The 23,367-nt window shown below is 40.4% G+C and overlaps 1 protein-coding gene across 2 annotated transcripts in view; it reads left to right on the top strand.

Annotated features, from left to right (window-relative positions):
- The window catches only part of pth1r (parathyroid hormone 1 receptor), a 213,176-nt gene that overhangs the window by 7,922 nt on the left and 181,887 nt on the right, over positions 1–23,367 (top strand). The window lies entirely within an intron of this gene.

The raw sequence follows: 23,367 nt of genomic DNA, 5'->3' as shown, positions 1-23,367 counted from the left end.
GCGGGGGGTACTGGAGCCTATCTCAGTTGCATTCGGGCGGAAGGCGGAGTACACCCGGGACAAGTCGGCACCTTATCGCAGGGCCAACACAGATAGACAGACAACATTCACACTCACATGTCAAATACACAAATACCTCGCTCAACTTGCCCTGCTTTTCATGGCAGTACATCTGTCATTTGGGAGCATTTTGAAGCGGATGCATGTCGGGCTTTTGGAGGACACAATCTGCGACTCCTCAGTAAGACAATTTGCTTGTAGCTCGGAAAACATTTTAGTAGTTATTTCTCTAACAGCCTAAAAAGCAGCATAGTCACGGTAAAAATGAATACCGTATTTTTCGGACTATAAGGCTCACTTAATATCCTTAAAAGTGTGCCTTATAACCCGGTGCGCCTAATGTACGGAATACTTTTTGTTGTGCTTACCGACCTCAAAGCTATTTTATTTGCTACATTGGTGAAATAATAAGTGTGACTAGTAGATGGCAGTCACACATAAGAAGTATGTGTAAACTGCAATATGACTGAAGTAAACAATACCAAAATTGTATATGTTCCATTGAAAATATAAAACATTACACACGGCGCTCAAAAATCTATACAAATATTTTAGTATGACTTTGGTAAGCTATGAAGCTGCACAGCTTGGTGGATTGTACTGTGCTTCAACATACGAGTATTGTTATGGTGTGTGTATAAGGTAAGACAAAGCTATTTTATTTGCTACATTGGTGAAATAATAAGTGTGACCAGTAGATGGCAGTCACACATAAGAGGTATGTGTAAACTGCAATATGACTCAAGTAAACAATACCACAATTTTCTATATTCCATTGAAAATATAAAACACTACACACGGCGCTCAAAAATATATACAAATATTTTAGTATGACTTTGGTAAGCTATGAAGCTGCACAGCTTGGTGGATTGTTCTGTGCTTCAGTATACGAGCATTGCTATGGTGTGTGTATAAGGTAAGACAAAGCTATTTTATTTGCTACATTGGTGAAATAATACGTGTGACCAGTAGATGGCAGTCACACATAAGAGGTATGTGTAAACGGCAATATGACTCAAGTAAACAATACCACAATTTAATATGTTCCATTGAAAATATAAAACATTACACACGGCGCTCAAAAATCTATACAAATAATTTAGTATGACTTTGGTAAGCTATGAGGCTGCACAGTTTGGTGGATTGTACTGTGCTTCAACATACGAGTATTGTTATGGTGTGTGTATAAGGTAAGACATATTGTCTGGCGTTTTGTTTTGCAATATTATGAAAAAGTGACGTTTGTTACCTTCTGGTACCTGCTGATCTGAATTTAGGATTTGCATGAGTCCTGAAAATTTGCGTGTGTCCGCCTTTGTAGTCTGTTCTGACCCCATAGTTGATAAGCTTCTTCTTTTTCTCTATCTTCTTGTTATGGAACATTCATCCTCCGCTGTTGCCATTTCTAATATAAAGTAGTGTAAAGTTCTTACTTATATCTGTCAGTAAACTCGCCATGAAAGCGCTAAAACATACCTGTGTACTGAGTTTACATTAATCACCTAAGGAACTTTAGTTATTAGAGAGTTCTGGTAGGACCGTTGGTTACTCCGTTATTGGTTCAAGTGAAAGTCTGCATGTCATTAAAACAGTTAAGTCAGGCTTGCCACTGACAGTTTGCTTGTGTTTTAGTTTTTCCTCTGTGTGTTTAGTATTTCCAGTCCTTAGTTCCTGTCAGCACTCTTATTTTGGTTCAGCTTCCTGTTTGTCTCCCTGAGTGATTTGTTTCCCCTCAGCTGTGGCTGATTGGCACCTGGCCACACCTGGTGTCAATCAGCCCACTTCTATTTGAGTCTGTTTTTGTCCTCCAGTCAGTTGCTGGGTTATTGTCATGCCAATGTCGTTCTTGTCGTTGCTACCTGTCGTGTCGTATCTTGTCTTGTCTTGTCTATGCAGCATTGCGTTAAGCTATGTTTGATTGCGGTTTTTAGCTTACTGCTTTTTGTACCCTGCTTCCAAGTTTGTTTTTATATTACATGTACGACTTCTGTTTCCTGCTCGATTCTTGGTAGCTTCCATGCTAAGTTCCTTTTTGTTTTGTAGCTCCCATGCTAGCTCCCTTAGTTTGTTATCCGCGTTGTGCGTGCTTTGTGTTAGTACCCTTTTGTTTGTTCTTGTTGTACTATTTAAATTAAATCATGTTTTCCTGCAAAATGCCTCCCTCCTTCTCTGCAACTTGGGGTTCACCTCAAACAAACTCTGACAAGTTAGCTCCATCCATCAATACAGTACCTCCCAATAATGTCTAAAATTAGCACAGACGTCATCACCTGAAAACATTATGCTACATGCTAGTTTAGCCGCTACCAAAACAACCCGTCAGTCACCAAGGATTGAATTTAAACATTTAAAGATACTAACGTCATAGTGAATAAACCCATCTTGGCACTCAGCATCAAGGGTTGGAATTGGGGGTAAAATCACCAAAATAATTCCCGAGCGCGGCCACCGCTGCTGCTCACTGCTCCCCTCACCTCCCAGGGGGTGAACATGGGGATGGGTCGAATGCAGAGGATAATTTCGACACACCTAGTGTGTGTGCAACTATCATTGGTACTTTAACTTAACTTCCACTGCTCAATGCCCAGCTCCTTTGTGTCAATGCCGTTTTAAGGAGTGTGTTGTAGTGGAAAAAAAAAACCATACTACGGTGGTTTAGCATACTTTCCGCGTCCGACATGCAACATGTTGATAGTATTTGTTTAATTTCAGGTACATTTTGAACATTAATGAATATGTATGTTAATTATAACCTCGTCATCTAAAGAGTAGAATGCTACAATTTAAGAATAAGAAGAAAATAAGGGTAACACTTTAGTATGGGGAACATATTCATCATTAATTAGTTGCTTATTAAATTAACAAATACTTAATTTAGAGTTATTTGGACACTGGGGGAACATATAAGGGTTAGGTTTAGGGTTACTTATAAGCAATCATACTGAGGTTATTGCGGGAAGATTCTTAGTTAATGGCTTACTGGTTGTATAATAAGGCCATGCCGAATAAGGCATTAATAAGTACTTAAAGGCCTACTGAAACCCACTACTACCCACCACGCAGTCTGATAGTTTATATATCAATGATGAAATATTAACATTGCAACACCTGCCAATACGGCCTTTTTAGTTTACTAAATTACAATTTTAAATTTCCCGGGAGTTTCGTCTTGAAAACGTCGTGTAATGATGATGTGTACGCAAGACGTCACGTTTTGAAGAAGTATGAGCCCTGCACACACACACAGCTAAAAGTCGTCTGCTTTAACGGCATAATTACACAGTATTTTGGAGATCTGTGTTGTTGAATCTTTTGCAAGTTGTTCAATTAATATTGGAGAAGTCACAGTAGAAAGATGGAGTTGGGAAGCTTTAGCCTTTAGCCACACAAACACACGGTGATTCCTTGTTTAAAATTCCTGGAGGTGAAACTTTACTATGTCAAGCGAACATGGATCATGACGGAATGTCAACCAGCAGGTTTCAGTGAGAAAATTGTGGTTAAAAAGTTGCTTCTTACCGGAGAAAAGCTGAGCTTGTGCCGTCCATAGCTGCCGTCGACTCAACCTGAGACATTGGCGTCAAGACACTCCTGGAGACACACCTCTGACTATCAGGTAATATTAAACTCACTAAAACACTAGCAACAGAATAGAAAGATAAAGGATTCCCCAGAATTATCCTAGTAAATGTGTCTAAAAACATCAAAATCCGTCCCAATGCAATCGCGTTTTTTATTTTTTATTCTAGTCCAGGGGTGTCCAACTCGTTTTGGTTTTAGCAAAACTGGCTGCCCGTAGAGGGCCGGTTGTCAAAGTGAATGTAAACATCGCGTTGGCAACTGTTTTTCATTATTATACTGACATATGTTGTAGAAGTTGAGCAATTGCACATATACACATGTCACGACACAAATGCCACAAGACTTGCAACAGGGTATGGTAGGGCCTCCGGAGGCGGGGCTGCTGTCCTTTAAGAAATAAAAAACATCAAAAGAGCACATGCAACCAACTTCTACTTCAGTGGTGCAATTTCTACATACAGCGACAAAGTAAAACACAACGAAAAACCCCCAAAATAGCAATAGTAATAATACATACTGTGCACATATGTACAGACAAACATCAGCAGGTGCTTGTGGTACTGCAGGAATATTTAAACATTCTACTGTAGGAAACAAAAGGTTTAACTCCCAAATGTACAGTTTGTGTTTTGCTAGGCCAGGGGTGTTCTAGTCCGTCGCTATCAATATCCTCAAACATGAATCTTTCATCCTCGCTCAAATTAACGGGGAAATTGTCGTTTTCTCAGTCCGAATAGCACTTTTTGTTGGAGGCTCCCATTAAAAACAATGTGAATATGTGAGGAGCCCCCACACTTGTGACGTCATCGTCTGCGACTTCCGGTAGAGGGAGGGCTTTTCTCTTAGCACCGAAAGTTACGAACTTTATCGTGGATCTTCTCTACTAAATCCTTTCAGCCAAAATATGGCAATATCGTGAAAGGATCAAGTATGACACATAGAATGGACCTGCTCTCCCCGTTTAAATAACAAAATCTCATTTCAGTAGGCCTTTAATAAAGAGTAATTAAGAGCCAATATGTTCCTAATTTGCATGTTAATAAGCAACTATCCATCCATCCATTTTCTACCGCTTATTCCCTTTTGGGGTCGCGGGGGGCGCTGGCACCTATCTCAGCTACAATCGGGCGGAAGGCGGTGTACACCCTGGACAAGTCGCCACCTCATCGCAGGGCCAACACAGATAGACAGACAACATTCACACTCACATTCACACACTAGGGTCAATTTAGTGTTGCCAATCAACCTATCCCCAGGTGCATGTCTTTGGAAGTGGGAGGAAGCCGGAGTACCCGGAGGGAACCCACGCATTCACGGGGAGAACATGCAAACTCCACACAGAAAGATCCCGAGCCTGGATTTGAACCCAGGACTGCAGGACCTTCGTATTGTGAGGCAGACGCACTAACCCCTCTGCCACCGTGAAGCCCAATAAGCAACTAATTAATGGTGAATATGTGTTCTCTATACTAAAGTGTTACCAAAACAAGAAATAGAAAACCCATTGAACTGTATCCTATACTCTAAAATTAATCTTTTTTGTCCGCATAGTTAGCATTGAATTGATTTTAGCTTCTTTGATGTACAAAGTCAATCAAAGTGGCCCTGTGCTTTCTTTTATTTTTCAGTTATAGCCTTTAGTGGAAAACACTGGAAAACCCCTGGGGTATATGCATAAGCTGTAAATCCAGATAAAGTCTGGTGGGTTAATACTCAGCATCCATACCTTTCTAGTTCCCTAGTTCTGTGTTTCCTTTCCTAAATCCAGCGCGGCAAAAACAACCATATTTTGAAGTACGGCTAAAGATGTCCATATGGCAGAAGGCCTGCTGCTTCCACAGCAAGTTGTCTCTGTGTGTCTTGGCTGAGTCCTGCTGTGCATTCAACAGCCACTACTTGGCACGTCTTTTAAGAGAACATTGCAACCCAACCCCTCAGCGTGTGGCCCATCAACGGCACGGCACGGCAGTGCACCTCCAACCTCACCTTTGTCCACGGCTTACGTTAGGTGACGAGTACCCACTTTAAGGTCGGTCTGTTTGCTCACCCACCCGTCCTCCCCCTACCGTTTCATTTTTTTTCCGAGCCGTGACCGAGCAGAAAAGAAGAAAGGGACGCCGGCGCCTTCGATGCCAAAGCAAAGAGTGGAAAGTCTGCGTCTCTTTTAATTCCAACATCGATGACTCGTGCCACTTTCCATCGATTTGAACCCCCCAACTAACCATTATTTTTCTCCAAGTGCTGATTAAAAGACAAGTCCTAAACCCCAAATGGATGCATTTTGTCCACACCACACACTTTACTGACATATTTAAAAACAGGAACTAACAAACTGTTGAGCCTCTTAATTAGGGACGTCCAAATTGTGGCTCCAAAGCCATTTTCCGTCTGCAGCTCAGTTTTGACTGGCTGTAGCAGAATCTAAAAATAATATAAACCAAGAAAACGCAGAAAGGCGTACTTAAAATCCTTTTTTCCCTCAAAACTCGACAGTATGCGTAATAATAATAATAATAATAATGGATTAGATTTATATCGCGCTTTTCTATTGTTAGATACTCAAAGCGCTCACAGAGAAGTGGGAACCCATCATTCATTCACACCTGGTGGTGGTAAGCTACATCTGTAGCCACAGCTGCCCTGGGGTAGACTGACGGAAGCGTGGCTGCCAGTTTGCGTCTACGGCCCCTCCGACCACCACCTATCATTCATTCATCATTCATTCCCCAGTGTGAGCAGCACCGGGGGCAAGGGTGAAGTGTCCTGCCTAAAGACACAACGGCAGCGATTTAAATGTTAATAGGTGGGAAGCGAACCTGCAACCCTCGCACGGCCACTCTACCCACTACGCACGGCCGTTATAACCCGGATGTACGGAATAATACTGGTTTTGCTTACTGACCTCGAAGCAATTTTATTTGGTACACGGTGTAATGATAAGTGTGACCAGTAAATGGCAGTCAAACATAAGGCGCTCAAAAATCCATCAACATGTTTTAGTACGACTTTGGTAAGCTATGAAGCTGCACCGCTTGATTGATTGCACTGTGCTTTAACGTAGGAGTACTATTATGATGTGTGTATAAGGTAAGACATATTATCTGGCGTTTTGCTTCGCAATAGTATGCAAAAGCAACTTTTCTTACCCTCTGGTGCCTGCTGATCTGTATTTGGAATCGGCATAAATCCTGAAAGATTTCAAGATTGCGCGCAGACATCATAGTCAATCACTTTCTTCTTTTTCTCTATCTTCTTGTTATGGGACATTCATCCTTCGCTGTTGCCATTTCCAATATTAGGTAGCGTAGAGTTCTTACTTATATGTGTCAGTAAACCTGCCATGAAAGTGCTAAAACATACCGGTATAGTGAGTTTACATTATTCATCCAAGGAACTTTAGTTATTATAGAGTTCTGTTTCCGGTGTTGTTGTTTCCGGACAAGGAGATGCTGCTCTGTTATTGATATAAGTAAAGATTTATTAAAGTGTGAATGTCATTAAAACAGTTAGCTCCATCTTTTGACACTTCTTCCACTCCCGTCCTTGCACGCTACACCGCTACAACAATGATGCCGGGGAGAAGACGCTGTCAAAGGTGAACCATGTAAATAAGACCACCCACAAAACGGCTCATCCTCAAGCGACTGTCAGAAAGCGACTCGAAGATGATCTGTAAAACATCATCCATGCAACATTTTGACCAAAGAACCACCATTACATGCTATGTAGACCACAAGGAAGTTTTTTACATTTAGAATGTTTTATATATATATATATATATATGTATATATAACTCCTTTATCCGGCTTATATATGAAAAACGATACGGTATATGGCCCACTGTGGAAAAAATGTGGACACATCTGCTCTGAATCTTATGTGAGAACTCTCGGCTTGTGCATGTTCAGCATCAGTGTCTTCATTGTGTCTCACAGCACAGCAGACAAGTGAGACTAACAGCTTGCAAACAAACAGCTTTACTTCAGCGTAACAACTGTCCTCACTTACGCGGTTATTGCATTTATTAAGCGGAAGCAGCGCTTTGCGGGAAGTGCGGCGGGTGTTTAATTCGGACCTCATGACAGTGCAGGCTCGGCTGCATGTGCATGCACTGTGTACTTCTGATGACATTGGACATTTTGTTTGTGCACGTCATTTTCTTGTATGTGATTACTGCGCGATGTGACCCAGAGCTACAAGCATTACCCCGATCAGTGCACTGCTTGTCTTGTGTATGCATAAACATTTATAACGCACATGGCTAAAACGACATTAGAACAGTCGTAACAGGCTGTGGCAGGGATGCTGACGCGGCGAAAAAGACAAATGTATTAGGGCGGTTTGTTTTGGTCTCCTAAAAAATCATTACAGATGATCTTTTCAGTTTATTAGACTAAACATTATAGAAACAATGTATGTTTGTCGAAGTACAAAAGTGCAGGGAGGCCACACTGAGCAGGAACAATATGACAAGATGTTGTGTTATAAGAATAAAGTTGTGTATTGAGGATTATAGCATACCATTTTAGGATAGCTAAGTCATCCACTATATTGCCAAAAGTATTTGACCACCTGCCTTGACTCACATATGAACTTGAAGTGCATTCCCAGTCCTAACCCGTAGGGTTCAATATGATGTTGGTCCACCTTTTGCAGCTATTACAGCTTCAACTTTTCTGGGAAGGCTGTCCACAAGGTTGCGGGGTGTGTTTATTGGTCGAGAAGGCCAGTTTTTAATTCATCCCAAAGGTGTTCTATTAGGTTCAGGTCAGGACTCTGTGCAGGCCAGTCAAGTTCATCCACACCAGACTCTGTCATCCATTGTCAGAGTTGCCACTGACAGTTTGTTTGTGTTTTAGTTTCTCCTCTGTGTGTTTAGTATTTCCTGTCCTTAGTTCCTGTCTAGTGCTCTTATTTTGGTTCAGCTTCCTGTTTGTCTCCCTGTGTCCTGTTTTCACTCAGCTGCGGCTGATTGGCATCTGGTCACACCTGTAGTCAATCAGCCAGCTCCTACTTTACCTGCTTTGTTCCTCCAGTCAGGGCTGGATCATTGTATTGTCATTCGGACTTGTATTGTCGTTGCCTCATGTCACTCTCGTTTCTTTGCTACCTGTCGGGTCTGGCATCATTTCAGCCATTACCTGTCGTGCTACATCTTGTCCTGGTCGTCGTAGCGGTAAGCTGTTTTTGTTAGCCATTAGCTATTTCCAGTTTTTCTGTTTGTTATCCTCTAGCTTCCATGCTAAAGTTCCTTTTTGTTTTTCTAGCTCCCAGTGCTAGCTCTTTTAGTTTGTTATTCCGCCCACGTGCGTGCTTTTTGTTTGTTCTTGTTCTATTATTTATTTTAAATAATGTCTTCATATTCTATGCCTGCCTCCGTCCCTGCATCTTGGGGTTCGACAACAAATAACTCTGACATCCATGTCTCTATGGACCTTGCTTAGTGCACAGTCATGTTGGAAGAGGAAGGGGCCCGCTCCAAACTGTTCCCACAAGGTTGGTGGCATGGAATTGTTCAAAATGTTTTGGTATACTGGACCATTCAAAGTTCCTTTCGCTGGAACTAAGGGGCCAAGCTCAACTCCGAAGAACAACCCCACACCATAATCCCTCCTCCACCAAAGTTCACGCTCGGCACAAAATAGTCCGAAATCTACCCTTCTCCTGGGAACCTCCAAACCCAGACTCGTCCAATCAAATTGCCTGATGGAAAAGTGTGTTTCATCACTCCAGAAAATGCGTCTCCACTGCTCTCGAGTCCAGTGGTGACGTGCTTTACACCACTGCATCCGACTGCATTGGCCAAATACTTTTGTCAATATAGTGTATCACAAGTAAAAATGTTTTGCAGAAAAAATATTGTATACAACCCTCTAAAAAAAAAAATGGTATTCTATGATTAAATATTAGGGGATAAAAATGTGTATTAGAAGAAACATTCTGTAATAAGACAAAGTCATACTATTTGGGTAAAGACTACATTGTTATAACATTATGTGGAAAAAAGTTGTAATATTATGCAGAGTGGGCAGCACGGTGGCACAGGGGTTAGTGCGTGTGCCTCACAATACAAAGGTCCTGGGCTCGGGACCTTTCTGTGTGGAGTTTGCATGTTCTCCCCGAGACTGCGTGGGTTCCCTCCGGGTACTGCGGCTTCCTCTCACCTCCAAAAACATGCACCTGGGGATATGTTGATTGGCAACACTAAATTGTCCCGATTGTGTGAATGTTGTCTGGCGACAGCTGGGATAGGCTCCAGCACCCCCGTGACCCCGAAAGAGACAAGCGGTAAAAAATGGATGGATGGAATATGCAGAGTTTCAGAGAACAGAGTTGTTTCATTAAGGAAGAAAAAACTAAACATTTTCACAACTGAATTTGTTATACTCGGTCTCACGTTGGACCCCAGAAGTAGAGCATGAGAGCAAAAATACAATTTTTATTCTAGCAAGCACAAGACAACACAAATAAAACTATGGCATGGGTGGGAGTGTTAGTCTCATGAAAAATGACTTTAAAAAAATGACCAAAACAGTTTAGAATCCAAGAGCTGATCAGCATGGACTGTGTGTCGGGAACGACGCGAAGGAAAGAACCAGCAGTAATCAGCTTTAAGAAGCTAAACGGTAATTGGCCTCAGGCGTGCTCAGGACGCCTGCCGGCAACTGGGGAGGGAGAAAGAGAGAGAGAGAGAGGGAAACACAGGTAGGAAACAAAAGCAGGATTGCAAAAGAAGTTTGAATATTAAGTTGTTGACTTCATTGTTTTAATGTAATGCTACCCAAACAATCTTATTTAAATGTTTTTATAACCAAAAATAAAACATTGGGGACAGGTTGATTGGAAACACTACATTGGCCCTAGTGTGTGAATGTGAGTGACTGTGTGAAGACTGTGTGGCATAACGATGTTCCTCCAAAAATGCGTCGGGAAAAAACACAGCTTGAGGTAAGATATAAAGTATTTTTTAACAAATAAAAGGCTAAGGGAATAAAACACTGGTGCTAACAGAAAGGTAAACAAATGGCGCTAGCATGGAGGCTAGGACTATGAACTGAAACACTATACTTGGCACGAAGGCAAAAAAAGGGAAAAACAAAACAACTAGCATGAAAGCTAGGAATAAAATAAAGCTTAGCGTGGAAGCTAGCGAGAAAGAGCATACAAAACAAGTCATCAGCAGTTGCGAGAAAGCAAACTAGAGTCCGACAATGAATGAGAAAAGGGGCGAGCTTAAATAAGGGAGGTGATGACGGCGTGTGTAGAAAGCAAGGGGCAGGTGAACCAATAAGCTACCATGGTGACAGAATAAACAGGAAATAAGGAAGTCCAAACAACAGAATGTGATACAATAATGGAAGAAAACAAATATGCGACTACGAAAGGGACAAAGAAAATGGAAGGATGGATTATTACGTGACATCTAGGGGCCACATTAATTAATCAAGATCATGATGCAGTAAGTTGAATGATGCGGACACGTTTAATACTGGATACTTTCTAATACGCTTCTCCTGTGGTGACTTATGCAACTATAACTGTTTGAACTGAAATATTGTTCAATTAAAGACACTTATTTCTTATGACTTGCTTGCATGCTAATGTGTGCTTAGCTGCTGTGTAACTGCTACCTCATCCTAGTAGCCTAGAGCCCACCACATGCTGTAGGGCCGCTCGTATACGAACGATGGATTCGAAGATTTTACATGTGAGTCGATAAAATCAGGTATTTGTTTTTTGTTATCGGACCCATATTCGTTATCAATAGCTAAAAGGTATACTCCTACACTAAATTCAGGCAATTTTCCAAATTGATTTCAATCAAAACCGCTGATTTTGTTAAAGGGGAACATTATCACAATTTCAAGGAGGGTTAAAACCAATAAAAATCAGTTCCCAGTGGCTTATTTTGGTTTTCGAAGTTTTTTTCAAAATTTTATCCATCATAGAATATCCCGAAAAAAGGCTTTAAAGTGCCTGATTTTCCCTATCTGTAAATCCACCCGTCCATTTTCCTGTGACGTCACATAGTGATGCCAATACAAACAAACGTGGCGGATAGAACAACAAGATATAGCGACATTAGCTCGGATTCAGACTCGGATTTCAGCGGCTTAAGCGATTCAAAAGATCACGCATGTATCGAAACGGATGGTTGGAGTATGGAGGCAGATAGCGAAAACGAAATTGAAGAAGAAACTGAAGCTATTGAGCGAATAGCTAATAAAGCTATTCGGCGATCGGCTTCTACCCAAGGATTGCATCTTTTGACCACTGGAGCAACTTAAATCCGTCGATTGGTAAGTGCTTGTTTGGCATTAAATGTGGGTGGAGGGAAAGGCTGGATGCAAATATAGCTACAAATGTACATACAGCTAGCCTAAATAGCATGTTAGCATCGATTAGTTGGCAGTCATGCCGTGACCAAATATGTCTGATTAACACATAAGTCAATAACATCAACAAAACTCACCTTTGTGATTTTGTTGACTTTATCGATGGAAACGCATCTTCTTTGAGTTTCGCAGGATATCCACACATCTCTGTCGTAGCATCGCTATCGTCGGTAAAATGTGCAGAACAAACAAGGGACTTTCGCATCTTTTGACACTGGTGCAACTTGAATCCGTCAATTGGTATGTGTTTGTTTGGCATTAAATGTGGGTGGAGGGAAAGGCTGGATGCAAATATAGCTACAAACGAGGCATAACGATGCAATATGTACATACAGCTAGCCTAAATAGCATGTTAGCATCGATTAGCATGCCGTGCTAATTGACGCACACTCCACGTAAGTCAACTTGAATCCGTCCCTGATCGTGTTGTTACACCCTTCGACAACACACCGATTAGGCATGATGTCTCCAAGGTACGGAAAACAGTCGAAAAAACGGAAAATAACAGAGCTGATTTGACTTGTGTTTGTAATGTGTTTGAGAAAATGGCGGATTGCTTCCCATTGTAACATCACGGGTGAAAGGTCATTGCTCCGACAGCGAACAATTGAAAGGCGTTTAAATCGCCAAATTCACCTTTTTAGAATTCGGAAATCGGTTAAAAAAACATATGGTCTTTTTTTCTGCAAAATCAAGGTAAATATTGACGCTTACATAGGTCTGCTGATAATGTTCCCCTTTAATCTTATGTTTAGCTTGAGTTTTTTTCCACTATTTGTAAAACCTAGCAGAATAACAAAGGACAGCTTAACCCCGATTGACAATATTTTTATAAATGTATTTGATGGGAAGAGAAAAAGTGGACTCTTAGTGACTGATGTAAGTGATCACTTGTCTGTCTTTACAGTGATCCAAATAAACAAGGAGCGAAATGTACAAACAAAAAGACAAATAACTTTGTTAAATAAAATCACCAGAAGCATTTAAGGCATTCAAGGCTGATCTTTTAAATCAGGATTGGCAAAATGTTTTTGTGGAGGATACTAATGAAGCATTCGATAGATTCCTGGATACATTTCTGACACTTTATGACCGTTATTGTCCATTGAGAGAATGTAAGCAAAATACTAAAAAGAGGAAGAAACCATGGTAACAAAGCCTTTAGTAAAAGCCTGTAAAAAGAAAAATAGGCTTTACAATGAATTTATTAAGCATCGAACAAAGGAAAATGAGGACAAATATAAAAAGTATAAAAAAAGATTATGTATAATGAGGCTGCAACAAATTATTACTACTGTTTACTTACTATTATGAACAATTGCTTTACAAACATAAAAATAATATAATTGAAACTTGATATGTGCTTATTATAATACTATGATTAAAAAATCTCAAAAAAAGGATTTTACAGCATATCTGGAAAAAGATGACAACTCAATTATTGAAAATATAGAAGAAATAGCTGAGTAATAGCTAAATGCTACGCATAATGGACCAGCTCATTGACAGGCTAACGGAAATTAGCAGGGCCAATCGGAATGTGGGAGGAAGCCAGAGTAACCGAAAAAAACAACACAGAGATGTCCAAACACTTGTTTAAAGATGCACACAGCGTAAAGTGAGACATTATTGCCGGTAGTAATGTCAAAGTTAAATTTGAACAAGAAATGCATTACTAATTTCAAATTTCTATTTTTCTAACTTTTTTCCCTCCTTCTTTTTGCCGAATGCTAACTCTGTTCCAGGGTTAATCAGGCTGTTGTGCTTATATAGATATAGATGCACATTTTTCAAAACAAATTAAAAGGAAAATTTTTATGATATTTCAGATGTTTTTCAAACTAATTAGGGCCAACCGTAGGTAGACTACCGTATTTTTCGGACTATAAGGCGCATTTAAAATAATTTAATTTCCTCAAAGCTCGACATTGCGCCTTACAACACGGTGCGCCTACTGTACGGACTAATTTTGGTTCTGCTTACCGACCTGGAAGCTATTTTTATTTGGTACATGGTGAAAGGAAAATTGTGACCAGTAGATGGCAGTCGCACATAATATATAAGTGTAGACTGCATTATGATGGCAGTCACACATAAGAGATAAGTGTAGACTGCAATATGACTCAAATAAACAACACCAAAATGTTATATGTTCCATTGAAAATACAAAACGTTACACACGGCGCACAAAAATCTATCAAGATATTTTAGTAGGACTTTGTTAAGCTATGAAGCCGCACCGTTGATGGATTGTACTGTGCTTCACAACTTTTCTTACCTTCTGGTCCCTGCTGATCTGTATTTGGGATCTACATGCATCCTGAAAATTTGCGCGCTTCTGCCTTTGTAGTCCGGGTCGACAACGTAGTCGATGAGCTTTTCCTTTTTCCTGTTATCTTCTTGTTATGGGACATTCATCCTTCGCCGTTGCCATTTCTAATATAAAGTACTGTAAAGTTCCTACTTATATCAGTCAGTAAACTCGCCATGAAAGCACTAAAACATACCGGTGTAGTGAGATTACATTATTCACCCAAGGAACTTTAGTTATTAGAGAGTTCCGGGCAGACACATTTCCTTGTTGTTGCACTAGTGAGCCACGGATGAGAAGATGCTGCTGCGGTATTGATTTAATTATAGTCTGAATGTCATTAAAACGGTTAGCTCCATCTTTTGACACTTCTTCCCCTCCCGTCCTTGAAACAAAGATGAAGGAGAAAAGATGCTGTTGAAGGTGAGCCACGTAAATAAGACCACCCACAAAACATTGCATCCTCAAGAGACTGTCAGAAAGCAACTTGAAGATGGTCTGTAAAACATAATCTATGCAAAATTTTGACCAAAGAACCACCATTATGGATCGGCCATTATGTAGACCACAAGGAAGTGTTTTACATTTAGAAAAAAATAATAATAATAAGACCCCTTTAATGCGTCCTAAAATCCGGTGCGCCTTTTGTGTGAAAAATAGACCTGACTAGACCCGCTCATCGGCAGTGCGCCTTATAATCCAGTGTGCTCTATGGTCCGTAAAATACGGTATATTCAGTATATTCATTCATACATTACCTAAATTGTTTCCATGTAAAAAAAAAAAAAAAAAAATCCTCATTTTTTTTTGGTGTGGCGGCTCTTATTTTGCTGTGGCGATGCGCTACGATCAATTACATTCAGGGGAAACCCTGGTATTGTACGGTGATACGTACTGTACCATGAAGTCCTTGCCAATGCCAAGGCCTCCTCTGAACCCTATTATTCAATCTTTATTAAACCAGAAAAGAAACCACAAGATCTCTTTTACAAGTGTGACCTGGCCAAGAGGTCAGCAGCACATGTCATGGAGTAGTTACCGAAAGATAATAAGTTAAGATACATTTTAAGACGCATGAAAGGAAACTGTAAGACAATGAAACTATTTAAGATTTACACCTTTTGAAAACACAGGCACTGCCAGAGAGGCAACAAATTCAGTCCGTACATGAAGTTAGAACGTAATGCACAGGAGCAGTTTTTTTCCCTTGTAACAAAGTATGCAGTAGGGAGGCATTACACCTAAAATAGCCTAATAAACTACAGTCAGTCAATGTGTGTATCTGCATGCGCTCAATGAAAATAAGTATGATTTCAAATACAGTTGACTGTGGTGGGTGAGAGGATGACAGCCAGTAAGATATCTTAGTGCTGAATGAAAAACCATGTCCAAGGACTGGAGACGTTTAAATGAAGCACTCAAATAAAGCACGTCTCCAATTGTTGGCAAGAAAGTCGGTGTAACCCGAAGTTTAGAGACCAGGTTGTTAACATGGGCTTTAAAATGAAAGCTCCTGGTCGAGAGTAAAACCCGTGATTTAAAACCTGCTCTATAGGTTTTCCTTTTGACGTTACTATATTTGGAATGTTTTCCAGCAGCACCCTTAAATGGGTTGTACTTGTATAGCGCTTTTCTACCTTCAAGGTACTCAAAGCGCTTTGACACTACTTCCACATTTACCCATTCACACACACATTCACACACTGATGGAGGGAGCTGCCATGCAAGGCGCTAACCAGCACCCATCAGGAGCAAGGGTGAAGTGTCTTGCTCAGGACACAACGGACGTGACAAGGTTGGTACTAGGTGGGATTTGAACCAGGGACCCTCAGGTTGCGCACGGCCACTCTTCCACTGGGCCACGCCGTCCCTTGACTTGTATCTGTATTCAAAACTGATTTAAGATCAAATAAGCGATCCTGGATGACATAAAAAGCCTGAGTGATTGAGGTTGAACAGAAATAACTTATCGTGTTGTCTGCATTTATAAATTAAAATTATGATTATTTGCAAAAAAATAATCATTATATATATATGTGTGTGTATATATATACTGTGTATATATATATACACACATATATATATATGTGTGTGTGTATATATATATATATACCAGGTAGTTACAGGATCATACATTGGTCATATTCAAAGTCCTCATGTGTTCAGGGACATATTTCCTGAGTTTATAAACATAATATAGTTTTTTTTTTTTAATGAAAAAAAGACTGGTACTTTCTAGAGGCGGTATAGGACTGAATATGATTCATTTGTATCGTGATACTATACAAATACTGGTATACCGTACAACCCTACCTTATGGGTACCATCTGATGGCTACTGCACTGTATGTGGACTTTGTTTGATAAAAACTGCTGCACTTTATATACTTCTGTACTAAATGAAGCTGCCAAAATACTGTAACTCGACCGCCCACTGATTTGTACCCTCTATGTATCGTACTTGTATTTTAAATTGCCTGTCATTATGTAATTTCAATATTGTTGTGTATTTTACATCCTGTGTCATTTTAATTGTGGATGTTAGATGCACCATAAATGGACTGCAGATGGAAATTAACATGAACCAACAATTTTGTAAATGCCGTGGTTTCGAAGGATCATATAATTGTTGTTGTATTCAGTAGAGTTAAAGATTGGTGGAGCACCTGGTTTAAGACACCACCACAATTGTGGAAAGCAAGTCCAGGAAATAACATTAAAATCAAGGACATTTTTTTGTTATAATCATTGTTAAAATTTTCTCTTGGCTCGTGGCTACCCACATCAAAGTATTCCGAATATATCGGATTGAATAACAGAAACAAAACAGCAACTTGCTGAACTGTGTCATGTTCTCACATGACAGTTTGGACATTATTCGTTATTTTCCTTTCTTTGGTATCGCTTCCTGTCCTTTTGCTCTTGTTTCGTCAAAGTTTCCTGTTTGGTTTCTGTGATTTGCAGCACATTTATCTTGGTTTTCCTCATTGTTAATTAGTTCAAGGGCTGCAAGATTTTGAGAACTAAGCTAATTGCGATATTTCTCTCCAAAAATGTGATTGAGTTTTGTATTTTATGCATACAAAATGCATAAAGAGTAAAGGAAGACATGTTACTTTTAGACGGTTAACATATTCTTGTGTCAAGATGCCACATCCATCCATCCATTTTCTACCGCTTATTCCCTTTCGGGGTCGCGGGGGGCGCTGGCGCCTATCTCAGCTACAATCGCGCGGAAGGCGGGGTACACCCTGGACAAGTCGCCACCTCATCGCAGGGCCAACACAGATGTTAGAACAATATGAAATAATTTAAAAATATTTGCGTTTATCATGCCCAAAAACTGACAAAATAACCGATAACAACTATACAGTGTTTATAATGAAATGTAATCGTAATATATAATACTGCAAATAACCATTTAAAATGGTATAGACTTTTATTTTTAGCTACTGTAGAATTGTTTACCTTTGTATTTACTGTAATTGGAATAACTTTTCGTTATCCTAAATAACAAAAGGAGCACAGTACCAAGTCTAATTCCTTGTGTGTTACATACTTGGCCAACAATGGTGATTCTAATTCAGATTAAGAAAAATAAATTGAAAAAAATTAAATAAACTTTTCTTTCTGTAAGCAAAAATATAACTTAAATGAATATTGAACATCTTAAAATGGTTTTCCCCCGTTGGAAAAAACTATAGGTCTGGCCGCCCCCGTTTTTTTTTTTTTTTGCCATCACGGCATTCTCACTTGTTCGTCCTTGTGGACGGGTTCATTCACTTTGAAGCTGAAATACTGTCACAAAGGGACATTGGGCTTTGTGATCATATTTTTTCCTGGTAATTTGTGTTACTTTGTAGTACTTCTTACCGACAAGAAGAGAGGCTCTCTGTCCGTACAATCTTCCTGTGTGTGTGTATAAGCTGGCAACCCGCTCTCCTCTCACCAAGACCAAAGACTATGGATGGCTCACTGTGTTCAGTTAATTTTACTGTTAAATAGACAAGCTCAGGCACTGAATACGATGAACAAAGTGAGACCATGTCCACACAAATACGGATAGTTTCAAAAACGCATATCTGGGGTTATAACAATCTGCATCCACACAAGTGTAGTTTCAAGACTGTCTCTGTCTACACATTAACCCAACTGGCTGTCATGCACATTTTGTCCAATCAGAAGTCTGGAAGTATATATATATATATATATATCAATCAATCAATCAATGTTTATTTATATAGCCCCAAATCACAAATGTCTCAAAGGACTGCACAAATCATTACGACTACAACATCCTCGGAAGAACCCACAAAAGGGCAAGGAAAACTCACACCCAGTGGGCAGGGAGAATTCACATTCAGTGGGACGCCAGCGACAATGCTGACTATGAGAAACCTTGGAGAGGACCTCAGATGTGGGCAACCCCCCCCCTCTAGGGGACCGAAAGCAATGGATGTCGAGCGGGTCCAACATGATACTGTGAAAGTTCAATCCATAGTGGCTCCAAGACAGCAGCGAGAGTCCCATCCACAGGAAACCATCTGAAGCGGATCAGCAGCGTAGAGATGTCCCCAACCGATACAGGCGAGCGGTCCATCCTGGGTCCCGACGAGCGGTCCATCCTGGGTCTCGACTCTGGACAGTCAGTACTTCATCCATGGTCATCGGACCGGACCCCCTCCACAAGGGAGGGGGGGACATAGGAGAAAGAAAAGAAGCGGCAGATCAACTGGTCTAAAAAGGAGGTCTATTTAAAGGCTAGAGTATACAAATGAGTTTTAAGATGAGACTTAAATGCTTCTACTGAGGTAGCATCTCGAACTGTTACCGGGAGGGCATTCCAGAGTACTGGAGCCCGAACGGAAAACGCTCTATAGCCCGCAGACTTTTTTTGAGCTCTAGGAATCACTAATAAGCCGGAGTCTTTTGAACGCAGATTTCTTGCCGGGACATACGGTACAATACAATCGGCAAGATAGGCTGGAGCTAGACCGTGTAGTATTTTATACGTAAGTAATAAAACCTTAAAGTCACATCTTAAGTGCACAGGAAGCCAGTGCAGGTGAGCCAGTACAGGCGTAATATGATCAAACTTTCTTGTTCTTGTCAAAAGTCTAGCAGCCGCATTTTGTACCAACTGTAATCTTTTAATGCTAGACATGGGGAGACCCGAAAATAATACGTTACAGTAATCGAGACGAGACGTAACAAACGCATGGATAATGATCTCGGCGTCTTTAGTGGACAAAATGGAGCGAATTTTAGCGATATTACGGAGATGAAAGAAGGCCGTTTTAGTAACGCTTTTAATGTGTGACTCAAAGGAGAGAGTTGGGTCGAAGATAATACCCAGATTTTTTACAGAGTCACCTTGTTTTATTATTTGGTTGTCAAATGTTAAAGTTGTATTATTAAATAGAGGTCGGTGTCTAGCAGGACCGATAATCAGCATTTCCGTTTTTTTGGCATTAAGTTGCAAAAAGTTAGCGGACATCCATTGTTTAATTTCATTAAGACACGCTTCCAACTGACTACAGTCCGGCATGTTGGTCAGCTTTAGGGGCATGTAAAGTTGGGTGTCATCAGCATAACAGTGAAAGCTAATACCGTATTTGCGTATGACGTCACCTAGCGGCAGCATGTAGATGCTGAAGAGTACAGGGCCAAGGACCGAACCCTGGGGAACTCCACACGTTACCTTAACATAGTCCGAGGTCACACTGTTATAGGAGACGCACTGCATCCTATCAGTAAGATAAGAGTTAAACCATGACAGGGCTGAGTCTGACATACCAATTCGTATTTTGATACGCTCTAATAAAATATTATGATCGACGGTATCGAAAGCAGCGCTAAGATCGAGGAGCAGCAACATAGATGACGCATCAGAGTCCATCGTTAGCAATAGATCATTAGTCAATTTTGCGAGGGCTGTCTCAGTCGAGTGATTTACCCTGAAACCGGATTGAAAGGTTTCACATAGATTGTTAAACGCTAAGTGCTCATTTAGCTGCTCCGCAACAATTTTTTCGAGGATTTTCGAAATAAAGGGAAGGTGAGACACCGGTCGGTAGTTTACCATGAGGTCAGGATATATATATACATATATATATATATATATATATATATATATATATTAAGTAGGTGTACATATTATATTAATATAATTGATATATAATTAGAAATAATTAAATATTAAGAGTATGTAAAAGTTAGACTCCTACCTTGTTTACCTACATGACAACCTCCTTAGAAGCTTTGCATTTCTCCCATCATGCGTTGTAATGGATTTAAATGGGTATAACTCCGATTTTTTTTTAATTTTATGGTGCATCTGTGTTTTTTGTTTTTTTTATAATATCCACAAATCCACAGGTGTTATATTGGGGTATGCGTGACCAGGTCTGTTGGCATTTTGTGTTGGTTAGCTTTTTTTTCTGCACCATGACTAGGGAAGGTTGTTAGCATTGGGTCATATGCTGTAAGTGAATGCTGCGCTTTGTTTACATTCAGAAGGTAAGTGGTCGTAGATTAGAATTACTCATGTTGCCCACATGTTGGTGACAAGTCAGCAGGATATAAAGTGAATTGAAATTTCCCTTCGATTGGACTCAATATTAAACTCATGGCGTCTCGCGGTCCAAATGTGGCCTGCCGGCCGTAGTTTGGACTCCCCTGTACTAGACGTACAAAAACATGTACATTATTTTTAAAACCAGTCTGCAGTTACACAGATCCTTAGGCAAAATATGAACACTTGTGGAATTATAACATGTTTTATCAGCCCCACGGTGATATATTACATGCGCAGTTAATTGTACATTATTTCTAAAATTAGCCCACAGTAACAAGTAGCCACGGAAACTTCTTGAAATTTTTGTGCCTAATGCGCACGCATGTGTGTATTGCCGCTGAAAAACTATAGTGGAATTCTAAAGCATTTAGTCATCAACATAGAGATATATTACATGTGCACTGAAGTGTATGTTGTCTTTAAAGGCCTACTGAAACCCACTACTACCGACCACGCAGTCTGAGTCTGATAGTTTATATATCAATGATGAAATATTAACATTGCAACACATGTCAATACGGCCGGTTTAGTTTTAAATTTCCCGCGGAGTTTCTTGTTGAAAACATCGCGGAATGATGACGCGTGCGCGTGACGTCACGGACTGTCAGGAAATATTAGCGCAGCACTATTTGCGGCTAAAAGTCGTCTCTTTTCATCGCGCAATTAAACAGTATTCTGGACATCTGTGTTGCTGAATCTTTTGCCATTTGTTTAATTAATAATGGAGAAGTCAAAGTAGAAAGATGGAGTTGGGAAGCTTTAGCCTTTAGCCACACAAACACACAGTGATTCCTTGTTTAAAATTAAGCTTTACTATGGATCAGAGCGGTCAAGCGAACATGGATCACGACTACATGTCAACCGGCAGGTTTCGGTGACAAAATTGTGTTAAAAAGTCACCTCTTACTGGAGATCTGTGGACTCTTTGTATCTGCTGTTGACTTCCCTCAGGCACTGGCCTCAAGACACCCGTGGACAAACCCCTCCGACTATCAAGTACTATTTAATCCCACTAAAACACTAGCAACACAATAGAAAGAAAAGGGATTTCCCAGAATTATCCTAGTAAATGTGTCTAAAAACATCGGAATTCGTCCCAATGTAATCGCCTTTTTTTAAACTTTATATATATATATATTTTTTTTTTTTCTAGTCCTTCGCTATCAATATCATCATCCACAAATCTTTCATCCTCGCTCAAATTAATGGGGAAATTGTCGTTTTCTCGGTCCGAATAGCTCTTGCTGCTGGAGGCTCCCATTAAAAACAATATGAAAACGTGATGAGCCCTCACCCTTATGACGTCATCGTCTGCGACTTCCGGTAAAGACAAGGCTTTTTTTATCAGCACCAAAAGTTGCGAACTTTATCGTCGACGTTCTCTACTAAATCCTTTCAGCAAAAATATGGCAATATCGCGAAATGATCAAGTATGACACATAGAATGGACTTGCTATCCCCGTTTAAATAAGAAAATCTCATTTCAGTGGGCCTTTAACGCCTGTACACACAAACTAAGAGAAAGGATATTTTTAGTCGTTATACTACGCACATGATCTGTTGTTAAATAAGGATTAAAAACATGAGATAAAATTGCATCTTTTTTATGACACAAAGGGAAAAAGCCTTGCTGAAGGTCCGACAGCGATCTTATCCAAAACAGCCAACTGTCCTTGGCGCTACAGTGGAAAGAACAGAAAGTTTAGGTTCAAACACACGATGAGTCATTTTATAGTTTGTGTTGAGCTTTGGAGATGACAGCACACAACTGTGAGGTCATCAGAAGAGTACACATCTCTGTTTGTGGCGCATACATGCATAAGCTCAGCAGAGAGTTTTGCAAGTCTTCACCTTGGCCAGCGTTTGCAAAAGTCTGCATTTTTAAGGACAAAATTATGCGTTTGCGTGTGGACAAGAGCCCTGTGCCCCCTCCCCCATAGGAGCCAAGTCTCAGACCGACTTTAGTTTTACTCATTCTCCCCCACCTTTAATGGGGCGCCATAAGTGGCGACCCATCACCGGTCTCGTTCTGTTCTTAAACAATGTTTGTCTAATCTTGAACGGGTTTGTGGTAAAAATGAAATGTTATACTGGTGCGATGACGATAAAGAGCATACTATACCACACCCTACCTAACAGCCAACATGCGGGCCGTTCAGTGTATTGCGATCCTAAATATACGCAAAGGCCATGTCTACACTAAGCCGGATAACCCCTTAATTTAATAATTATTTAGCCTAAGCCCCGTTTCATCCACACTAAACCATTATTTAAGGTTCCCCTCCTTAGATCATTTTTTACACGGATAAGTGCGCCGTCTAGTTCTTGAATCTTCGGATCCTGGCTTTGTATGGACTCATTGGCGTGGCGCAGTGGGAGAGTAGCCGTGCCCAACCCGAGGGTCCCTGGTTCAATTCCCACCTAGTACCAACCTAGTCACGT

This window comes from Nerophis ophidion, linkage group LG14 (assembly GCF_033978795.1).
Source record: "Nerophis ophidion isolate RoL-2023_Sa linkage group LG14, RoL_Noph_v1.0, whole genome shotgun sequence".
Taxonomy (NCBI): Eukaryota; Metazoa; Chordata; class Actinopteri; order Syngnathiformes; family Syngnathidae; genus Nerophis; species Nerophis ophidion.
Note: the sequence above shows the minus strand (reverse complement) of the source record. Positions and strands in the feature narration are given on the sequence as shown.